Source organism: Brienomyrus brachyistius, unplaced genomic scaffold (assembly GCF_023856365.1).
Source record: "Brienomyrus brachyistius isolate T26 unplaced genomic scaffold, BBRACH_0.4 scaffold47, whole genome shotgun sequence".
Classification (NCBI taxonomy): Eukaryota; Metazoa; Chordata; class Actinopteri; order Osteoglossiformes; family Mormyridae; genus Brienomyrus; species Brienomyrus brachyistius.
Window position 1 is genome coordinate 1,483,215 of NW_026042322.1, and position 24,201 is coordinate 1,507,415.

Consider the following 24,201-nt stretch of genomic DNA (forward strand, 5'->3'; position numbering starts at 1 on the left):
TGAAGATGCCTGGCCATCAGAATAGCTTATACATCACATTGTTGACCAAGAGGAACAAAACCACTCAGTTAATCCCCTTTAGGGACTTCGTCTTACTTTCAAAGGGACATCAAAAAACGAGAGAGGGATGTAAATTTGATGGTGTTTGGGGGCACGGTCTACTGAGGTAGATGAACTTGATGAAAGAAACATTTAATTCTTATAGTAGAAGTCCTCCGAAAAGGTTTGCCGATTTAAACATTTTTAAAAGTTTTCTTTTTTATTCTATCTCAAACAGAGACTTACCCCGGAATTTAATTTTACTGGCCCAACCCTTTAAGACGACGATGATGATGATGATGATGATGATGATGATGATGATGATGATGATGATGATGATGATGGAGTTCATGGTGTTACTTTGCATTGAAAATCTATCTTGCAACCTGCTCAACTTAGTGTTTACTCCTTTGCTGGATAAAGATTCTGGCGTGCCAAGAGCCAAACAAATGGAAAAGCCTTGATCCATCCAGGCAATCATTCTGCCAAAGGTTATCTCATGGCATCTGGGCCACCTGAGAGGTTCTGAATCCCAGCCGCTGTTACCTCAGGCATCCCTACCTGTCGCATCAACAATCTACCAGAATTTTTGCTGTTGGACTGGGCAGAATAATGATATAGATACCGGATCATGAGTGTTGCTGATTATGTAAAACCACTATAAGCTGGTCAGATAATCTATAGGCCCCTTGCCCTCTGATATGCAAGTTCCACTCACCATCGTTGCTGTCAGCCAGGATGACCACACGGGTACTGGGGAAGATTGCCCCCACCTGGCCTCCCATGGGCATACTAAGGGTGATGTTGAAGCTCTCCTCGTCCTCGTACAGTGAGTCATCGATGATGATAATGCGGCAGAGCTTCTCACGCTGACCTTTGTCAAAGCGCAGCACGCTGGTGTGGTCCTCGGGCCGGGTAATGTAGTCCGAGTAAGACAGTACCGTGCTGGGGATGGTGCCCGTGGCAGTGCCTGTATAAAATAGTAAGCCGAAGACCTTCAGGAGGGTAACACGGAGCAGAAGGTAGACAACAGCTTGTGTACCATATACTATGTTAGAACTGAATTCTGCTGGCTTTTAATAAAATATGGGAGGCTATAACATATGTGCAGGAAGTGACATAAACATATAAACAAGAAGTGATATAAACATATGTGCAGGAAGTGACATAAACATATAAACAGGAAGTGACATATGTGCAGGAAGTGACATAAACATATAAACAAGAAGTGATATAAACATGTACAGGAAGTGACATAAACATATAAACAGGAAGTGACATAACCATACAAATAGGAAGTGACATAAACATATGAGCAGGAAGTGATATATAATACTTTTGGGTGCCTCACCCTGCTTTGTGTAACAGATGACCATGAGCTCCTGATTGACATCTCCAGACCTGTGCACAGGCACCAGCAGTTCCCCAATATCCTCCTCAACCCTATACTCAGATTGAGGAATGAAGACCGTGGACTCTGCAGAGCAGGAACCAAAGTGGGTTAAGGTTAGTGCCATGCCACAGAAATGTGGAGGCCCCTGTAGCAATGTTCCAGAGCTGTGCATGATCCCTAAATGATCCTTAATGTACAGCAGAGAGAATTATAAAAGAACACAGACTAAAATCCAATTCAAAGCCAATTTGGAGGGGTAGTCTGTAAAGATAAAGACATAAAGATGGTTATTATGCTAAACATTTTCTGGTTCAAATTTCAGGTGTGTTCCTGTTCTGTTTCATGCAGTATATTCAGTAAATAAACAGTGTCAGTCAAATTTCTGGATTCATCTATTAAAATGATTTGTTTTTCAACTAGATAACGACCCTAAGCACACCTTGAGGTTATGTAGTAACAAGGAAAGGGATGGACTGCTGTGACAGATGACCTGACCCGCACGATCCCCCGACCTAAACCCTATAGAGCTGCTTTGGGATGATTTGGATCAAAGAGTAAGAGCAAGGAAGTCAATTGGTGCCCACAACTTGTGGAAGCTTCTTCAGGACTTTTGGAGACGCATTCTAGGTGGCTTCATCTGAAAGCTGGCTGAAAAAACGCCAAGAAATGTTGTCATTTAAGCAAAATAGGGCTATTTATATGTGTGTAAAGTTTGAGGAAATTTTGAGATGTTGAAAACATCTTGTGGTTGTTGCAGTTTTTGTTAAGTATTATTTAATATGTATGACTTCATTGCCTGCAGACGTCTTACTATATGGTGAATAACAGGTAAAACAAAGACGGCCGCATTAAAAACAGGTGTGTCCAGACTTTTGACTGGTACTGTAGGTCTATATCAAAGGACAAAATTTGAAAATAGTTTTATAATTATAAAGGCAGAATTGTGAAATGCGAAGTCTATGTTGCGTGTTAAGTTCACCAGAGGTATTGAGTGAGCAGAGAGGCAGATCGTACCATCGCCCGGGTCCACGATCTCCACTGTGGCTGCATTGGGAAACTCGAGCACAGCCATAACTGGCTCGGACAGCTGGATGTGGAACTTCTCGGATGTCTCGAACTCCTGGTCTGTGAAGATCTTCACCTTCCAGGTAGCCAAGGTTTGGCCGGGGTTGAACTGCACCTGCTTCTGGGCCTTACCCTGGAAGTCCTTACCCTTTTCTGCCGTGCCATCCTTTGTGCCAATGCCTGAAGAACGAGGGGGGGGGGGGGGTGCCAAACAAATCCCATCAAATAATTTTCACAGGCTTTAATTTACGACCATGTCTCTAATCAGCCAAATGATGCAGTTACTGATATATCAGACTATATTACAGTCCCAGTCTACTTATATCCCAGGCAAAATTCCCCTTCAGTAACCCCAGTGGCCTGGGATATTTACCTCTTCAACTAGATTCACCTCACCGGGAAGACGGAAATAAAACGTGGCAGAAAGACATTTTTTTCCAAAAGTGCAGATGCTCCCTGGGTTATGATGGGGTTACATTCCGATAAACCTAAATCTTATGGCGAAAATATCGCAAGGCGATAATGAAGTGTTGAATATCTCATGTAATTTATTGGATAATCATATCCATCCTAAAGTCGAAATATCGTAAGACAGACCATCATAACCTGGGTAGTGTCTGTATTAAAATGTAAACTTCGTTATAGGTCTTGCGTCAGAATATTGCCTAGAGGAAAAGAACATGGGTAAACTCCTGGATGGTACCTAAGTTACAGGAAACAACACAGCCCATTATCGGCAAACAAAGTCTTTGGTGACCCTCATAATACCAGATAAATGGACCAGGCAGCCCTCCATCTTCCTCAACAAGGCCACCCAACAGTTTACCATCCCTGTGATTTAACGTAATCTGAAGAATTATGGCTGGTTATGAAGGGGTTAAGAAACTCAGTTGACCTGTCAACATATATATGTATATAATATTATGTATACTATCATATTGTGTTTTTTTTGCAGGTGAAATCTCAATTTAATGCAAGTCTCACATTTAATCACTTTGACAGACCTTAAATACTGAGAATAAAAACTACAGAAAGCGAGACAGAGATGTGATTGAGGAAAACGGTCACCTGAAAGACAGCCGTGTTATACTCACTGACAAAAGACGTCTCCCCCAGATAGCCTCTGCGCTTGAGGGTCACCTCCAGGAACTTGGCGTCTTCGTCCACCAGGTAATATTCCTGCTCCAGAGAAATCCAAGCCCAGTTGAGCCTGAATGGCTGCGGCTTCAGCCTATTACGGCCTGGAAAACAGAAGTTCGACACACACTAGATATGGCTGCCGTCTACGTCCAGTAACAGGATAGCCAGATGACTTTCGGTTTTGATCTCCTGCCCCGTTTATCTTTACAGACTGACGAAAGTTTTATGAACAAAAGCTGGAGAGAGAGCAAAGACAAATATGGCAATGTGACACCGCATAACGTAAAACACTACAGAAGCTTCCGGAAGCAGACAGAGCTCATATTTCCTCCATCCTCTTGTATCATCCTCATGTTGGCTACCTGGACGGCGGGGTGGGGGTGGGGAGGGCTGGCAGGTTCTCACCCGCATGTGCAGCATAAAGACAAACATGATGGGACAGGGGGCAAACCCAGGGGGGCAGAATTAACACGGTCACATGTTGGCCAAGCTTGGTGGTCTGACGGAGGTCGTCATGCAGAAGTAATAGGTTGTAATTCCTATGTGTTCATTTTGCAGGGAAATGGTACATATGGCTAATGGAAGAAACTCTAAGGGCTTCATAAGCCTCAACAGACAGAGCGGTGTGTGTTGGGGTCGAGATGGGGGGGGGCGTAAATTTATTATCTCCCACATTTAAGGCCCTGGGAACGGCAGCAAGTCCCACAGAGTCCGAGTCAGGTATCACGCTGGATCTCATGGGCTGGTCCAAGTTAACCAGACCCTGAAACTCCAGACCGACAACGCAACCCTGTACGAGACAAGCGGCCATGGAAGATGCCGTGTTTTCATGAAGATGTAACAGTGCCAAGTTCTACTATGTTTTCCAAAAAGAAATGCTTTCTGTACGAGCTCCAATGAGGATTAGCATTTCCGCACACAGTCACCTTATCTCTCCCAGAACCGGTGTCACCTTAAGTCCTATTGTGACGTGAGAGTAAAACTCTCTCCGAGACTCATTTCCGTTGACGTCAGCAGCAGCCCAAAGAGCAGGCCAGGCTTTTTTGCCAGCGAAACTTCCCAAACAGCTCGGCCCTGATCCTTATACCTTCCCCTACGCTGGCCTAAAATTAACCAGTGGATCAGTGCGTCTGCTTGTGGGAAAAGCTCTGTGGGAAAGGGTGGCTCACCGACTGCGCGAAGAAGCCAGCAGGCCGGTTAAGCACCCGGCACCCAGCAAATCGGGCTGAACATGGCGCAGAACGGTCGGGGATTAGGCTTGGAGAGCTGGATATGGGCCACGAACCCACATACACATAGACAATGAGGATGTGATACCCGCAGACTCCGCCCACAAGCCAGACACGCTGCCTCAGATCCTGGAGACTAAACCGAGGGAAGGGAAGCACAGGCTCGCAGACCAGCGGATTTTACGGCACTGTCGCCCAATTCGATGGATGAATTCCACTTTAGTAACAGACAGATTTATGCTGGGGGGGGGAGGGGGGGGAGGTTCACTCACCAGGGTGTATAACATACAATTCATGTGGTCACTGTCCACATCACATTTAGCTGGAGAAATCGCAGCATGTGAATACTGACCCATGTGCAGTTTCACTGGCGGCTGATATCTGATTTCACAGCAACTGGCACTGGTGGTTCTCATTCACTGCTCCCAGTTTTGATTTGTTAATTTTTTTCATGAGGCATCCAGCCAAATTACCTTTTGTTTAGTCGTTTTCAGTCCATCAATTTGCGCTTCCATACCAGGGTAAATTTCACTTCCACTGTCACTCTTACTCCACCCCCCCCCCTTGACCTCCCTTCTTCTAGCCACCCAACCAACCCCCCCCCACCCCCCCCCCCCCGCCCCAAAACACTCGATGGTATGACCCTTCATGGCACCAGGGACAGACAAGTGTCAGTCTCATATTTCGGACAGCAAGTTAAAAATACAGGAAACATTCATCATCTTCATAATAGCAAAAAAAGGGAAGGAAAAACATTTTATTAATCGTTGTATAAATGTGAGTGAAGAACCTTTCCACGATGCAGAGAAACCCGTCATGTTCTAGAATTAGCAAAAGACTTACAAAGGGGTAAAAGATAGTAACAGTGCATTACGTTTAATGTAAAGTAGACATAACGGAAAGGAAAGCTTAACTTTAATTGAATTTGAATAAAGTTAATTGAATCAAAACAGCTTAGTCCTGCTTCATCCTGAAAACAGTGGCATCATGCGTTGTGAGGAATGCAAGGTAAGTCCTCCTCAGACACCAGGGCCCCAAGCTAGACTCTCAGTCCACCTGGGCTGCTAGTTTGCTGGAGGACTGGCTACATTTTGCTATAGAATTGTTTTTTTTTTTTTTTGGGGGGGGGGGGGGGGGGAGTTGCTATGCTGGAGCCTCTTAAATTTCCAAATCTATCCTATTTCTGAAGATTTTTCTTTCAAACTGCTTGATTTCAGGCCATTTTATATGCCAATTAAATGACTGAAGGCAAAAAAATTAATGGATTTATTCTTTTAATTACAAGTCAGCAGAGCCAGTGCATTTCAAAGTTGCATGTAGTAATTGTACGCTGTTGTTGTTTGCAAACTTGCTCTTGGTTGGGCTTGAGGGAACCATTCCAAACGCGCGAGACTCCCGTGAAATGCTTGAGACGTGGCTGGTCTCACCCAGCTTAGCTAGCAGGCTATTAACCGCACTGTACAGCTTTAAATAAACGGGTGCAAAACTGCTGAAGAGCCTTCGCCTAACACCAGCCTTTTTTGGGTGGGGGTTTATGTAGAGAACCAGGTTCTTTGGACCAGCACCCCCCACGCTGTACAAAAGATATTGTACGTTTCGGACGACTTAAAAGTGGGCAATGTAAGGAAACCGCTCAAAAACTACACAGGAAACTCCGCTGCAGACATATGTATTTCTCCAGCTCTGACATCTCCAGATGGGTGCAGATACTGTAGTAATTACCTCAAACAAGCAAACAATTAAACAGTTGCCATTTTAACTGAAAACAATGCAACTAGTATTACGGCAAAAGCGGGTACCCTCAATTAAGGCAAGTACATAATTGTCCTCATTCAGGAAGTTACAAAAGAATACGTAAACAAAACACAATGTTATCAAATTACAGGTTATTTGTGCTTATAAACCTGTTTTTTTTCCCCCTGGGGGACTGTTACAGTTACCCGTTAAGCATTCCGGTGTCTACAAGGGTTATAAAACTATCCGGGTGACAATACAGAGGGTAAGTTGTTGCTTGAGCACTTTTCCAGTGATGTTGGGCAACGAATTTTTTTTTGAAAAACTTTAATCGGCAGTGGGCAATTCTTCATGATCGTCCACATCCAGGTGAGTTGCCCTTTGTCTTACCTGGGGTACGTTTCCCAAAAGCCCTTTCAGTTGCATGATTCCAGCTATGTAAGTTTCCAACATAGCAATTATGCTCTTGCGAAATGCACACCTAGTTTGCAGTTGCCCAGCATCATTGCTCGAAAAGTTGCCCTGTGTATCAACGCCTTCAGAATTTGGTGTTATTGCAGTGTGCAATAATGCAGTGGTCATGAAGTACAAAACACAGCACAGAAAAGGCAAAAATATTAAGGAAATCTTATGGCAAATCTAAATTCCATTACATATTTAAAATTATCTACATCAAAAGTGTTGGGGTAGCTTGCAAACCCTACATACTATATTTCAAGGTAATAAAACTGTTACATGCATGTAAGCGCGTGTGCATACTTGTCTTGAATTGAAAATGTCACACCGGCCACAGGCTATGGACACAAGACAAGGACCAACCCAGAAAGGGGCACCAACACACTGGAGGGCACACTCACATGTCAACATGTTTCTGGACTGTGGGGGGGGGGGGGGGGGAGAACCAGAGTACAGAAAGGAATCCCCATGACAACATAGGGAGAACATGTAAACCCCACACCCATGGAACCCAGGTAGAGACTTGAAACATGGTTCCAGAGATGTGAGGCAATAGTGTTAGTCACTGGCCAAGCAATGCCGGCCAGCATTTCCACACTGTTCATAAGATTAAATGAGAAAAAAATGTTCCATTTTAACAGTAAGGGCAACTGGTCGATTGCAATTAATCTCCCGAGGGTAATCCCTGCTGGTTAGCGAAATGGGGGTCATCAGTCTGTGATACTGGGGTCATGGGATGAAAAGTTTGGGATCCCATATTATAGAGGAGAGTCCTGTCATCACTATGAGTTTTATAGCATACCCAATTACACTGCACCTGTCTGCTGAATGAAATTAATAAAGTTAATGAACAACCAAACAGCATTCGATAGCTATAATATCCATCGGGTCATAATATGTGTGCACCACCTGACTCCAGGGGTTAATTAACAGCACTGAATTACAAATGAAGATAAAAATATATACAAGTCTTGAAAAGGCCCCATATCAGTGATCCAACCCTTAAAGCATACCAAAATGCACAGGAGGGGCACTGTGGGGGCCATGTGAGGGTTAGCAAGCTGACTAAGCTATCTGCAGGACAGCCTTCGTGGCCTTTTGACCAGGCAGGAGAGAGTTCAGAGCCTGCAGTCTGGGCTGGCAATATAATCGACGACGACGATGATTGTGATAAAGATGGCCGCAGCAGGAGGGCGGGGAGACCATGTGGCAGGTGTGGAAGCGCACTGTGCCACTCCCAGCATGAAAGGATTGGTAATGAAATGACCCCCCCCCCCCCACTGCACCCCTTCATGAGCAGGAGACGAAATTCACTCATCATCAGACGTAGTTTGCAGTTTGCACAAGCTGTTCACGTAATACGTTTTTGACATATACGGGCGGACAGCTGCCCATTAGTGAAAGCCACCCAGGAGGAAGCGGGGGTGGAGTGGGGGGGCACTTCAGCCCCCACTGGTCGTTAATTTCACCTCAGGCATCAAAAGGGGTGCTCTGTCCACTCCCCGCAGTCCTGTGCTCCCCCCAGCTGCCAGATTTGGTCCTCAGAGTAGAGACAACTGGGACACGTGGTAAGGGGGGTAGGGGCAGCAGTCTGGGTGGCAGACACCACGTGTCACAGCGCGACTTCTTCTCTGTGGTGGGAAGCCCAGTCAGCGCAGATCATTTTGGCAGAAACCGATCTGGCGGTTCTGGTATCAGCTCAGAGTAAACGGATTGCCCTTTCGCCTGGACCAGAACCATAACCCTCTCTGACTGTACCCTTGTCTGGCACAGAGCACGACGGGCGAACCTCCCCAGGCCTGGAGCAGACGACATTGTGCCCTTGCGGTGTTTATGCGATTAATCTCGTGCCAGCAAGACTGTGCCAGTAACTAATGATCACATTCACGGTGATCCCCTCCAAAACTCCTTATAAAAGGGCAGAAGCGAGAAGGACGACTGCTTGGCAAAAAGTATTTTATCCAAGCATTGGTGTTAATCCCGCTACAGAATAGCCTTTGCCAATAGCAGAATGTCTGTATATCACATTAAATTGTTTTAAATACCCATAAAATTCCACACAATACTTTTATTATTGCTGGGCAGAATGCTTTATTACGCACATATTTATTCAGTCATGCCCCCTGTTCTCAAGCAAAATGATTTACACCTTTAGTTGGAATTAGCGCCCTGATGTGTTGCGGAAGCGTGTCCAGCGTTTTTCAACCTTTCAGAACCGCTGCTGTCTGGAGCCGGTCCAGGCGCCCCGCCGGTCCAGGCGCCCTGCGGTTCAGGCGCCTCCAGGATGACTTGCGCAGTTGCTGGTCTAAGTAAGTATCTTTAACCGCTACAGGCTAACCTAAATTACCAGTGACACTTTAACGGCTTGAGGGGAGGTTTGCTGGGATGCTAAGAATGATATTATGTAGACAACATGTAAATAAAAGCAAAGTGAGCATTTCCATACCCGGGTGCTTGAGAAAGGTCATGTCTGGCCGTACCTAGACACAGTCACGTTGGGATCCTCGCAACGTCTTCTTTTTCTATATTGCTGCAAATATGGTATGGTTTTCAGCTGAAATAGGCCTTGCGCAAATATTCAGCGTATTCCACTTGGTTCGAAAGTTCGACCAGATTCTCTTGGTAACTGAGACTGAAGAGACTGCACTACCTAAGAAAGGCAAAGGTTGGTGGCCATGTTGGTACCCTTTGTCAAGAAATTGACAACGAGACGATCTTGGGGACGTCCCCTAGAGATAGCAAAGGGGAGAATCCCTGGTGTCATTTCGATACCCCTCTTTGATCCATTCAGCCTCTTCATCCTCGACCCCCCAGTGCCCACCCATAAAAACATGAAAGCATATTTCATTGTTATATATTTGGATAGCAGTCGGGGTAAATAACAGGAGGAATCGGCTAATGACCCGCAGAATGATGCAACGTAAGGCAACAGGGCTCTGCATGCGAGCTGGATATATCCTCACTGAGTGACAAGAATGACTATGGCTTTTCTAACATTTCCTCATTAATCTTTCCATTTTTACTTCCCCTGCATCCTTTGGCGGGTCGTGGAGGTCAATTACGGCCATGTGCCGAGACAGCAACTGCAGGAACTTCTACCAAGCTATGCCATTAGTTACGAAGCACTTACGCGAGTCTAACGGTCTGTCATGAACGACTTTGGCCAAACAATGCAAACAGGTGCCTACTAAATCGGAGAATTTACAGGAGAACTTTTCCCAGTGTGATTTGGGGGAGTTGCTTTTAAAATGCCGGGAGGCTGGAGAGCTTAATTTAGGTTCTTCCTAGCATTTCCCAGATTCCATAACTGGCATTACGGATGACAGCGGTATTAATAGTGACATGCCCCCCCTCCTGCACAGCACACATACTGTAAATGTCCCACAGGCCACCTTCTGAATAGGGGGGTCACCCTAACATACCACACGTCACGGGAGGAAGATGAGCCCGACTGGCTCCGGAGCGAGACGCCTTTGCACCTTACGTGAAATTCTGGTGCTAACCTGAAGCAGGCATGGCAGGTAACACAGTCTTTAAAGGGTGAGGGACACATGGTCTTTGCAGTCAGATATGGAGAGGAATCAAAAATCAGGATGCAGATACCAGACGATCCACTGGAGGTGAAGTACTTTCCCATCTGTGAAGGATAAGAATAATCTCCAAACTCCACCCATGAGCCAAAGCCCTTGAATCAGATAAATCCTCACATTGCCGCAGGAAGTGGGGGGCCGTAAATCCGCTATATGCTGTCGACATGGGTGACGGATCGAAACCCAAGCAAGGCCAAATGTACACGGAGGTGACTTGCTTCTTGAAGGCGGAACACAATCTTGAAGTGTGTTGTAAACCCAAGCTGGATATGTCTAACGGTGAAATATTGGTATGCTATCAAAAAATCATCACACGGATAGTTCCACTAAAACTAATTAGCTTTCATTTTTCTAAAATACGGATAATTTACTTTAAAGTGAATAACCCCAGGTTATCGGCCAATCTGACGTGGGCTAGGATTCCCGCTGGACACGGTCTCTTTGAAACCGGATCCGAGGGCCATCCATCCACACCTGTCTTTGAAGGCCCCCACTTTCCCCGGGTCCCTCGGAGTCTGCGAGGAAGAACATTCCTTTCTGCTGCAGCGACCGCATGGCGCTCCTTGTCATCTGCTGTCGGATGCCTGTTTGACTGACGAATGACATCATTGATTACAGGCCCAAGGGTCGGGGGGGGGGGACCATCATTCCCACCCACGGGCAGGTTAATGGGCATCCACACTAAAACGACCATAAGAATTACTTTTCCGTCGTCTTGTTGATCTTTTGACATGTAACTGCTAAATAAGCCTTTTTTATTTAGCACCAGGAACGCCTGTGCCTTTATACTTGAGCAAAGTGTTATTAATTTTAAGAAAAATCCCTTCAAATATAGTGTGACAGTATGTACTTTGCTAGTCCAGTCACTCAGTTGTCTGAAAATAAATTAAGTAATGTTGACTACATTATATCTGATATGAGTTATGGACCCATCATGGAGCCAGTAAGTGAATGCTGAACCAGTTGCTGGCACATGGAATTTGCGATCTTATTAAAGAGCATTGATTAATGTGGGAGCCTCCCTTCTGCCTCAAAGCCTTATCTCTGTGTCCCTCTCTCTGCACTCCCACAGCCCGGAGGTGAACCTTTGATGACTAGCTGGCCCAGCGACGCCTTAATCTCCTTTGGCCCCGGTCGTGGATCCGTGAGCTTAACGGACACGGGCTTGTAGGAGCAAGAATTTACTAGGTCAGTCTCACAACAGGGGTTTTGTAAACCCAAAGGGGTGAACAGCCAACAGAGTGAGATGCCTGATCCGCCCATCAGCCGTCTTCCAGCTGAGGACCTTTCCAAATTTTTAGCAGATTGCACATTATTGGATAATGGCTGACTATATGCACTTACGCGACCGCATCTCGAACGCGACATGACACGGTCATGTCATACACGGTCGGACAGCAACTGCCTTCGGGGACAAAGCGGGACTCTTGCATTCCCGGGCCGAAGAAGCCGGAGCTCGATGCCAACTTCCTGCGAACGTGAGGCGGGAACAATGGCAGCCCCTGTTTCCCCGCTTAGACGAGCCGCAAGGTGGCCCCCTGGAACACACACTAACCTCTTGCGCATGCTTGCATGACGGAGGCCAGACCCTCGTTTTCTTGTTTTCCCAGCAAAGCTACATGGTGATTGACACTGGGCCAACTCTGGCTTCAACATTAAAGTGGAATAAAGCCCCCCCCCTGCATGCCGGATATGAAGTGCAGCCCAATCCCTGCTGACCCTCTGCATAATTACTGACCGCTCAGCAAAACAAAACAGATAAAATACCAGCTAGTGGAGAGGCTGGGCCTCATACCAGCTATGGACAGGATGGTATGAAAAGGTGATGTTCATCTGCTCGTGGTGTTCAGTGTGGGGTGACCACTCGTCCAGATTTCGTTCAGACAGTCCGCTTTTCCAGCCCACTATCTAGGCTGCCATGTTACTCTCTCCAGCCTCTATTGCAAAGCAATGCACACACACACATACTACCAAAGGTTTGTGGGAGTTTTACTTACACAAAAATGTCTTGAGGGCAGAACAAAAAATGGTTGGTTCAGAGAGATAACCAATTAGATTGTAGAGGAGGAGGGTCCAAGCAACTAGAGGAGGCAGGACCAAGATATCTGCTTCCTGTGGTTGCTTGGACCAACCTCCTCTAAAATCTGATTTGTCTGAACCAATCATTTTTCATTCTGCCCTCAGGACATTGTTTTGTGCAAGTAAAACTCCCATGAGTGTACAGAAGCTGTGGTTGCAATATTTTTTTTATATCATTGTCTCGAGATAAAAAATTATTGTGATAGATACACCACCTCCCCCAACAGCTTTTTCATGGTTGACCTCCTCGATGACCCACACTCTTTCTTTTTGGACACAAGTTGTCACCCTCACTCAGAATGGCATCACAGTCCATAGAGGGTAAAATCCGGAAGGACCTCTGGGTCTGATATGCACCAATGATTGGTTCCTCTTGGTTCTCCTAACGGGGGGGTGAAACAGACACTTGTGCTAACAACCACATGTGTCACATCAGCTGAGGATAGGGGGACAGGGCGGCCCTCCCTGCTGTGAGTTCACCCCTAAAATTAACTCACTCAATTCAGCACCACCACCACCACCACCACCCCCCTGGGGGGGGGGGGGGGCACAGGGGCTGTCCACGCATTAAATTGTCCCCAAACATTCCCTGCAAGTGCCATCTACCCCATACCTCTGTACACAGTCATTGTTGTGATAAAGCAGCATCCCTGGGACGCCAGACACCAGCTGGAGTTGGGAGTCTGCCCCCCCCCTCCCGCCCCCCCCACCCAAGTGAGAGAAGGAAAGTGAGTCTCTGAAATAGTTTGTCCCTAGTAAGGGGGTGTCCAGCTTTTTTTCATTCATGTGCCAGAAATGAAAGTCTTTGTGTGCGGCTGATATTTTATGCTCATTCACTGTATTAAATGCTCAGCGTTGTAGAAAAACCTTGTGCCGCAAATGAGGCTCACAGTTCCTGTCCACGTTTGTGAAGCAGAACTCGCTTTCCCTTTATTAATGATAATGATTTCTTCTTTCATTTCTTTCCATTGCTGTTTTCTTCCATGGTGTCGTTTAAAGTCTAACTAGCTGTTAATTTGGGTCACAGATGACTCCCCTTTGGTCATTATCTGCTGGAAAAGGGAGGGATGTCCATGAATTTTACTGGATTGACACAGGGTTGCTGAGCTTGTATGAGCTATAAGACCCACATGGGTCCATATGAACTGTCAGTGAAATCAGTGTCTATAGGCAATGTGATGCATTAATTTCCTCGAAAACCAGGTTTTAGACATTAAAAAGTATTTGGCTTCCTGTATTGTCATTGTTAATTCAAATGCCCAGTGAGTTTCCTCTCAGCCAAAGCAATGCAGAAGATCCAATATTAACCATTCATCAGACTATCTATCAGATGTCTGCTTCCCGTTCAGCGCTTATTGTTAAGTGATAAGAATCTTATCGCTAACTGCTAGCGCAAAGCTCTTCCTGTCAGATGACATGGAGCCCTGGGAAGTGTGAAACGGCCTCCATTGGCCAGTCGCCTTGCGATGGTGCACCTCTGTTGCTTTATAAATGCTGCCAAAACGGGCGCTAAGTTCCCCGACTTCTCTCTTAGCATTGTCACCACGCACCTTCCAGGGTGGGGCAGGCATCCACTCTCCGCTCGTGCCAGCAGCATGTGCAGCAATGGCCAGAACAGGGGCGGGGCCACAAGAGCACTGGGCCCAGCTAAAAGCTGATTGGTCCTTGTCACTCACCGATTCAAACCATATCATTGGCTATTGATCAGGTTGGCCCCTTTGCATGAATTTTGCCCCCTCTCATGACCCTACTGTAAAAACATCCTATAATCATCCTTGGGCATGAGGTGTTAATAACTGATACGCATTAGTAGTGTAATACATTAAAAAGAAACTGTTTTCTCAGGTAGGCCTGCCATGGTAGCACAGGGAGCGGCACATGTTGCATGGAAGTTCTGCTGAATCAGAGGCTGATCTTTCTCTAGGACGCCGATCTCTCACCACCCTATTTCCCATACTCGCCCCTGACCAGCAGCCCCCACCCAGCCTGCCCCAACACGCCCTCAGCAAAAGCCACTCAGTCAACAGACATCTTTTTTTCTTCTCCTTTGTTGTGTCAAGTGCCCCCAGGGTGTCAGCCTTTTAAAACCCCCATCAGCAAGCTCAACACACACACACGCACACACACACACACACACACACACATTACTTCCAGACTTGCGTGAGCTTTGGCCAGACTGTGTAAGACTCTGACCAGATGTATCTCTTCATGAACAACATCACACCTGGTGCAGATGGATTTAACAGGATCACTAATGGGACAGCAAGCACTGGTTTTGCTCAGTAAATTGGAGCCCTTGTACTGCTGCTCAACCCTTCCACTGGTACGAGATCCAAATTGAATAATATAAAGGAGTAGGCAAAAAAAATTTAATTTCTTGGAACACAGACTCTTTGTGATTATTACAAAGCTGAGATTTTTTTTGTGGGGGCAGGATTCATGTCACACTTACCTTTCATTTAGAGAAGCATAGTGTTTTTATGCAAGCTGATCAAATCATCCATCCATTTTCCAAACCGCTTATCCTATTGGGTCGCGGGGGGTCCGGAGCCTATCCCGGAATCAATTGGCACGAGGCAGGGAACAACCCAGGATGGGGGGCCAGCCCATCGCAGGGCACACTCACACACCATTCACTCACACATGCACACCTATGGGCAATTCAGCAACTCCAATTAGCCTCAGCATGTTTTTTTTTGGACTGTGGGGGGAAACCGGAGTACCCGGAGGAAACCCCACGACGACACGGGGAGAACATGCAAACTCTGCACACATGTGACCCAGGCGGCGACTCGAACATGCAAACTCCGCACACATGTGACCCAGGCGGAGACTCGAACCCGGGTCCCAGAGGTGTGAGGCGACAGTGCTAACCACTGCACCACCATGCCGCCCCCCGCTGATCAAATCAGTAGTCATCAATTAGAACGCTGAATTTGTCTCTATATACGTGCATAAATATTGAGTTGGGAAGCAGCATTTAGCCATTTACAGAAATATCCAGTTTAATAATTCATTTTAATTATTTTGACCTGGATTTCAAAGAACATCCTAATACTCAACAATTACATTTTTAGACTGTGAGTGAACTTTCTCTCAGGACAGGGCCGAGCGTGATTGACGCGTGTTAATTACAAAGTTGCACTTCTGGATGAAGATTAGCGGGAGCAGTTTTACTTTTGTATGCCCCACAGCATAATTTTACAAAAAGGACATGATACCCATTGTGAAAAACAGACCATTTCGATATGCCAATTGCTCTCAGTACAGAAAAACCAGCCCAAAATTACAGTAATGTATTTCAAAATCTCATAATACATATACGACTATAGTTAAAATAGCATAGCACCCATCTGTCATATTTTGTTACTTTACTTCGCGTTTGCTATATATATATATCCCTGATTCTGCAAAACTGCAATGCATAGTGGTATTCTTAACATCCCCGTCTATCTGGAGCGATTTACACAAATCATCATTTTCATAGAACTCACACTTGCTTTCATTTGGTAATAAAAATGGCTGCCGTTTGTATATCTTAAAAAGTGTTGCGCAGTTGAATGCTGGAAATAGCTGGGATGGTAGCAAATGCTTGAGCTCAAGGAAACAAACCACAAGACTGAATAAAACTGCCATGGAAAATATTAGAATAAATGCAAACACTGCTTTTGTTCAGCACGATTCCCCCCCCCCCCCCCCCCCCAAAAAAAAAAGCCAACAATTGTAAATGTTTCCTGCGATGCTGGTTTCAAGAATTGCCACACTGGACGTATAACCTGAAATCTAAGATGAAAGTGTCATGTGGCATCTGACCAAAACTGAATTTGCTGGAATATAAATATACACGACCGCTGAAATCCAAAGCCGTGCCGGTATAACAGCTCCGGAGAAACGATACAGACCAAAAAGACGGTGCTACACCAGAGAGGTATGTCGTATACCTAGTGGAGGGTCACCACTGACATGAAACTTTGCTAGCAAGCGACGGTAAAACACTCGGAAATAATATGCTGAGACACACCCTTCTCAATGCTGAACAGAATCAAATCGCCTTTCAAGTTACACTGCAAGTTGCCACCAACTGTGTGACTTCTGGAGAAGGTCACATGGCCTCTTCTATTCCTATCGCTCTGGGTAAGATTTCCGTTAGAACGGGAAAGTGGAGAGCAGTGCCAAACCGGGCACGTTTCGTTTCCTGGTGTCACTGCCAGCGCCATGAATAGTTTCGACACAGTCAGAGACTGTGCATTAAAGAAGTGGTTTCAGAATTACTCCTCTCTCAAGAAGAAAACTAGAAATGCAGCAAGCCCTTCACTAGTTTCCCGCAAACACTTTTTATGATCAGAAGCTGTCTATCTTTGAGGCGTAACTCGTGTTGCTGGAGATGCCAAGACGTTTGGTGTTATTTTTGGAGTTTTTTTTTTTTCTTAAGCACAACGGAAAACAGCTTAATGTGACACTAAAGCAGGCCTTACCACTGTCTTCTACTGTGAAGTAGAAAATGTCGCTTGTGGCATTGTCCCCATCCAGCAGGACGTAGCAGATCTTCATGTCATCGATGTCAGCTGATGGAAACAGACAAAAAATAATCTTACAAAAACGCTTCATTTTGACATTTTCTAGCTGCGGTTTGACAGTTGCAAGCTTAAAGAACAAAATAATTTCGGCATAATTAACTGTAATTTGTTTTACGCTAATCTGCATGTTGTTTTGCCCACCAAAAAGTGTCTGGAAAAACTATTTCGATATCCCCATGTGGTTTAAGTGCTGGGGCAGCATGGTGGTGCAGTGGTTAGCACTGTTGCCGCACACCTTTAGGACCCGGGTTCGAGTCTCCACCTGGGTCACATGTGTGTGGAGTTTGCATGTTCTCCCCATGTCGTTGTGGGGTTTCCTCCGGTTTCCCCCCAGATGTCCAAAACCATGCTGAGGCTAATTGGAGTTGCTAAATTGCCTGTAGGTGTGTATGTGTGAGTGAATGGTGTGTGAGTGTGCCCTGCGATGGACTGGCCCCCCATCCTGGGTTATTCTCTGCCTCGTGCCCATTGCTTCCAGGATAATCTCCGGACCCCCCGCAACCCAGTAGGATAAGCGGGTTGGAAAATGGATGGATGGATGGATGGGTTTAAGTGCTAACAGAGCACATTTATTTTACTTCCGTTTTACAGAAAACCCCAGTTTATGAATTTATCGATCTGCTGTTTTCCTGTTATGCTTTCCTTTTTGTTATCCCTCACTATACGTGTGATGGAGCACTACCTTGCGTGAAGGTCCTGATGCTGTCATTCCCCAGTGCGGTGTTGATGATGAAGCCATGGTGAGGAACCTCTACGACGGAGTACTTGAGGACTTTGTGAGGGCTGTCTCTGTCTTCTGATTTCAGCACCTTGCTGGTGATAAGGAAGCCCAGGTGACCAGTGTGCAGGACCCTAAGAGTGGGGGCTGCCTTGTTGACCACGATCTGTGGAACGCCATTGTCGACCGTGTTGATCTGAATGGTCATCATCTGGGGTTTGCGGGTCTCGAAGACCGTATCGGGGAAGATGAAGAACTCGGTGTGAGTGCCATCCGTCACTGTGAAGGAGAAGCTGTCCTCTTGGGTCTCCGTGCCGTCGTGCCTGTAGGTGATGAGGTTCTCATTCAGGTCCTGCTTGGTGAAGCTGGTGACTGGGCGTGTGCCATTGTATAGCAGCTGCCCGTGCACGGGGACCTGGGTGATGATAAAGCGTAGCAAATGGTCGGGAGTGTCCCGATCCTCCACTGTCAACTCAAAGGGCGTGATCAGCTTCGCCTCACTCTCGCCCACTACCAGTTTGTGGACAGTCAGCACTGGTTTCTTGTTATCCACATCGGTAATGGACACCCGAAAGGTGCGGAAGACAGAGTTGTAGCCGTCTGTCACCTCGAACTCAAAGCTGTCCATCTTCACCTCATCCTCGGAGGTATGGATGTAGTAGATTTTGTTGCCAGCCAGCTGCAACTGGGTAAAAGTGGAAATGGGGACACCGGGATGGTCTGTGCACTCCAGGTGCCCACGGCTTGGTGCACGTGTTATGCTAAAGCTAAGATGTTCATCGGGGCTGTTGATGTCTGTTGTGCTGAGCAAGTCTGTCGTCAAGGTGACTTTGCCCCCTTCCTTTAATGTCACCCCCTTTGTTGATGACATCTGGGAAGACCATGTCGATGCCTCCGATGTTAATGTAGAAGTACCGGTCAATCAGAGGATTGATGCCATCAGTGACGTCAAACTTTAAGAGGTCACGAACACCTTCTTGACCTGTGTGGACATATTGAATCAGCTCATTGTCGATTTCATTTTGAGTGAAGTTCATCCCGATGGTTACATTTCCAACCACGTCTCCAAATTTGGTAATACGCTGTAAGTAACCTTGACCTGGTCCATAACGCACAATGTAAGTGAGGTCTTTGTCTTCAGAATCAAGATCTGTTGCCTTCAGGATCCTGTTACTGATTGTTTTTGTTTCACTAATTTCCACCTCTAGTCCGTCATTGATGGTCATCCTTGGCGTCTCGTCATCCACAGGAATTACCATGATGAGAACTTTTTTCTCAACTTTATGCTTCCCATCAGTAAGCCTTATCTCAAAGCTGTCCTCTTTCGTTTCAGAGTCGTCGTGCTCATATACAATGTCGGATGCTTCTTTAATCTGTTCCAGGGAGAATCTGATAACTGGCACTGTGCCCGTCGTCAGCTGTTGGACTATTTTTCCACGTTTCGGTTTTGTTATAATTTCAAACTCCAGGTCATCCTCAGGAACATCTACATCTGCTGCATTCAGGATTGGCGTGTCAATCACAAGGCTCATGCCCTCCATGACGACAAACTCCCGGATGAAAATTTCAGGCTTTTCGTCATTAGCTGGAATGATTACAATGGGGAAGAAGTGTCGTTTCGAGAAGTTGATTCCATCTGAGCAATGGAAGGTGAATCTGTCCTCCACAGGCTCAGTGCCTTTGTGTATGCTCTGCACATAGTAAATGTGATTGAGACTGACGTCTTTGATGCTAAAAGCAGTGATGGCAGTGCCTGCTCTTGACTTTTCAGATCCTGGGGCAGGAGATATGTTCTCCACATAGCCAGAAGCTGGCTGTACAATTATAGTGCACGATATGTCATCATTGTCAGTATCTACATCTTCTGCTTGAATGTTCTCCAAGGTGATGACATTCTTCTCCCCCTCTATGACAGTGAATTGCTGCCCGACATTGACCACAGGAGATTGACTGTTCACTGGGAGAATGGTCACATACACACGGACGCCTTGTACTTTGTTGCCGCCGACGACCCATTCGTCAGACATATCAGAGATGGTGAGGTTAAAGGCATCATGCTCTTTGACCGGTCCAATTTCACCACTTGTGTGGGCATACACGACATCACCATTGATAATGTTCTGCTGCGTGAACCTCTCAGCAGGAACACCATTCACCATGATCTCCCCCAGCTTCGGGGGCTCCTCCACAATGAACGTCAGTCTAAGGTCATCGGTGTCCTCATCCTTACCCTGTATTATGTTGCTGGTGATCTCCGTGGCACCATTTTCCAGCACATCAATGGAGGCACCAAGCAAGCCGGCTGGGAGCAGAATGGTTGGCATCTCATCATCAACAGGTTTGACACTGATTTTGATGACGATTGGCACTTCATGGAAGCCATCGCTAACATCTACTTTTATGGTGTCGCTAAGTGATTCCTCTCCACTGTGTACGTAGGCTAGCCGGCCACTCTCTATGTCTTCCAAAACAAATGTCTCCCCAGCAGCCATATCAATTCCTAAGTACTGCAGCTGTCCGAAGCGGGGAATCTGGGTCACAGTGAAAATGATTTTATCATCATCTGTGTCTTTGTCAGTTGCGTCTAGTTCGGCCTTAGATATGACGAAGGTGCTTCTTTCCAGCACAGTGAAACCAGTGTTGCTGATAGTAGGTGGCTTGTTGTCAACAGGTTGCAAGAAGATAGTGAAGAGGCCATCGACAGAGTTACCAGCAGTATCTTCCACAATAAAATTGAACTGAACAACTTTTGGAGTGATGCCCAACTCCTGGTCCGGTGGCTTGTATGCCACTTTGTGATGATTGATCTGAGCTTGTGTGAACTCCGAGATCACCATCTCAGGACTCTCAGTCAGGACAAGCTCACCGAGTGGGACCAGGTTGTTTTCGTCAGTGTCTGTGGGAGGCCTGGTAATGTGGTACTTAAGATCACGGTCATCTGAGTCCAGATCAGTGTAGCGCAAAAACTTCTTCGTAAAGTGGGTCAGTTTGTACTCCTTCACAGTCATATACAGTGTAGTGCCAGGGTAAAGCTCGGGGGGAAGGTCATCAACGGGATGAATTTTAATCGTGAACGTATGCTCCCCAGATTGGTTTGGAGGATCATTGTCATCCTGGACCCGGAATACAAACCGATCCATAACTGTGGTGGTACTGTGAGGTCCAGTGTGGCGGTAGAAGAGTTTGCCGTCGAGGATGTCCTGCTGGAGCCACTCTGTCACCACCTGCTCAAACATCTCATCCGTCGAGCTGAACTTCCAAGCAGCCCGGTCTTCCGGTGGCTCTGTTTGCCTGAGTAGCAATTCCCCCAGTGTAGAATATGGGGGCTCCAGAATGAACTTAATGGTGGAGTCCTCAGAATCGATGTCTGTCGCGCTCAGAATGAATGGGGAGATCTGCATGATCTCATTCTTGAAAAGTACCAGTCCCGTGTTGGCGTTGATGATTGGGGGTTCATCGTCAGTCGGCACGATAGTAATGGGGAATAGAAACTCAACCTCATGTCTGCCATCGGTCATTCTAAAGATGATGTTGTCACTGTAAGTGTCACTGCCATCATGCTGATACACCACTATACCTGCGTCCAGATCAACAGGCGTAAAAAACTTTTGGCGGGACCCCAGCACTGTCAGCTCGCCATGCTTCAGGCCATCGATGACAGTGATTCTCACATCGTCAAGGTTATCCTCGTCGCTGATTTCCAAATTATAAGCACTGGTCAGTGGTCTCGACTGCCCCTCAAATAACAACTGGCCTGTATTCTTAGTCGCGACAGGTGCTAAAGTGTTCATGGGCTTCACTACAATCATGAAGGCGAATGTGTCAGAGATGGAACCTTCGGTGTCTACGATTTCGAATTCAATCTGGAAAATTCTCTCCTCGTCCGAATCTTCGGATGGGGGCTTATATGCGATTTTTAAATCTTTGACATCTCTTTGATAGAATGAAGTAATGGGCAGATTTTGATCATCAGTACTGATTATGTAGCCTTGCTGGTAGCCCAGCGGTGAGGTGACATTGAAAATCAAGTCATCTACATCGGATTCGACATCCTCGGCAGCTAACATATCGCTGGTAATAGCTGTCATCACAAACTGGTCAATCTCCATCATCATCATAGCCACAAAGCTTGGTTTGGGGGGCGTGTTTTCAGCCCCCTCCTTAATTCGAACCATGATCTGAAAATGCTCCTGCTGTAACGTGTTACCCTCCTTGTCCACCAGCTCCACCATCATCGGGATGTAGTCTCTGTTGGGCGAGTTGGTGGTGGAGGTGTGCTGGTAGCGAACGCCAAACTTAAGAAAAGCATCGCAGTCGACCATCTGCCCATTTGCGGTGTAATTCAGAAGCTTGCCATACCTCGGGAGTCCGCCAGCGCCAACCAGGGTGCTGACCTTGCAGGATGACACGCTGCTGTCGTAGGCGAACTCCAGGCCCTTTTGGTCGATGGGGTTGCTGTTTCCGTTGAGCTTCTCCACGGTCAGTGGCATGTTGCGCGTCAGGATCTCCAGCTGCTGGAACACCACCTCCACCTCCAGCATGAAGGGAATGATCACCGTGTCTGTGGGAGAGTCATATCTCAGCTGCAGCTTCACCCGATCCCGGTTGGGGCTCCGTGATCCAAAGTGGGTGTACTTCACCTCCTCTGCGCCAAAAGCACAGGGAAACTTTTTGGGGGTCAGGGCACCTGGCCTCTGGGCGAGTGGGTCATTGTCCAACACTGTGATGTGGCAGCGATCCCCAGGCAGCACCTCCGTTATGAGATCCTTAAGAGGGTCCAAAAAAACAGCCCGCCCAAAAGGTACTCGGATCCCATTATTGGCCAGCAAGATGGTGTCGGCGTTAGGTCCAGGTCGCTGTTGGAAAAGGAAAGCAGAATCGAAACTTTGAGCAGCTACGTGACTGAGACAGCTGCTAAGGACAGAAATCACGAAGATCCACTCCGTCGCTTTACAAAATCCCATCCTGTGCAGACAACCAGCCATGCCTGCAGCTAGCTGCCCTGCAGCTGCCGTCAGTCAGACTCCCCCAGACGGATAAACAAACAGTGTGCTTAAGACCTAGTTTCAAGTGGGCTTCTCCCACACAGCCCACACACTCCAAGCAAGTGCCTCTACACCGGTGGGGACCTGCAGGTAATACTCAAAAGTCACAGCCCCGGACTCCTCCCCCCAAAGGCTCTGACAGGATGGCTCCTGTCCCCCAGCTAATTAAGGAAAGACCATTGGACAGCCCCCCTCTCCTCTTGCGCATTCCATCCCCCCACCCCAGCCCCCCGACTAAAGCCGGCATAAAATACCTTCCCTTAAAATTTTGCTCTAAAACTTTGCTTTATCTCATCAGCATTTGTAATGACTATTTCGCATAGTGCAGCATCTCTCCTAAAATACACACTAATGATACCTCCCAAACATGACCATTTTAGATAACTGTTGCTGTGGATCGTATTACAGCAGCCCAAGTTACTGGTCATTCCATGCAGGGTGAAAATTGTCGACTTTTGAAAATCTTCAAACTTCAGCAATAAAGATGATATAAAATAACATAAATAAGATGTAATTAACAGTGATTAACAATGCCAGCTTCTTAACTTACGGCTGTGCCATTATTTAAACCATTTCCCATGATACAAAAAAATATACTGTTGAAAATAGCATGTATTTTAAAACTGCATGAGAGATTACTATTAATGCAAATTATGAAGTCTAGCGTTCAGTTTTAATAAAATGGGTAAATTAAATGCAATTAATTGTGAATTAAATATAAAAAAAACATTTCTGTTTAACGAAACCTCTCATGCAGTGAGTAAACGAACACTGGCGCCCTCCTTTGGCAAAGTCGGGTATTTTTAGAAGATGTGCACGCTGCGGTTTTCTGTCATCTGCCACAACATATTTGCTGTTTTTAAATAACCTTCAACTATAAGCCCCCGCGAGGACGGACATTGCATTTAAACATTCACTTCATTCGTACCTGGTGGATTCTAAAAGTGTACATGGCTTAAATGCATTAAATTGAAGCTGCCATTTATTTTTATATCTTAACCTTTCATGGGTTTGCATGAAATAAGATTAGTGACACTTTCCTGGGGGGTGGCATGGTGGTGCAGTGGTTAGCAGTGTTGTGTCACACCTCTGGGACCCGGGTCTGAGTCTCTGCTCTGATTTCATGTGTGTGGAGT

At 46.4% G+C, this 24,201-nt stretch overlaps 1 pseudogene; it reads right to left on the bottom strand.

Annotated features, from left to right (window-relative positions):
- LOC125723362 (FRAS1-related extracellular matrix protein 2-like) overlaps positions 1–23,152 on the bottom strand; it is a 35,309-nt pseudogene extending 12,157 nt beyond the window's left edge.
- Positions 23,153–24,201: the final 1,049 nt, after the last annotated feature.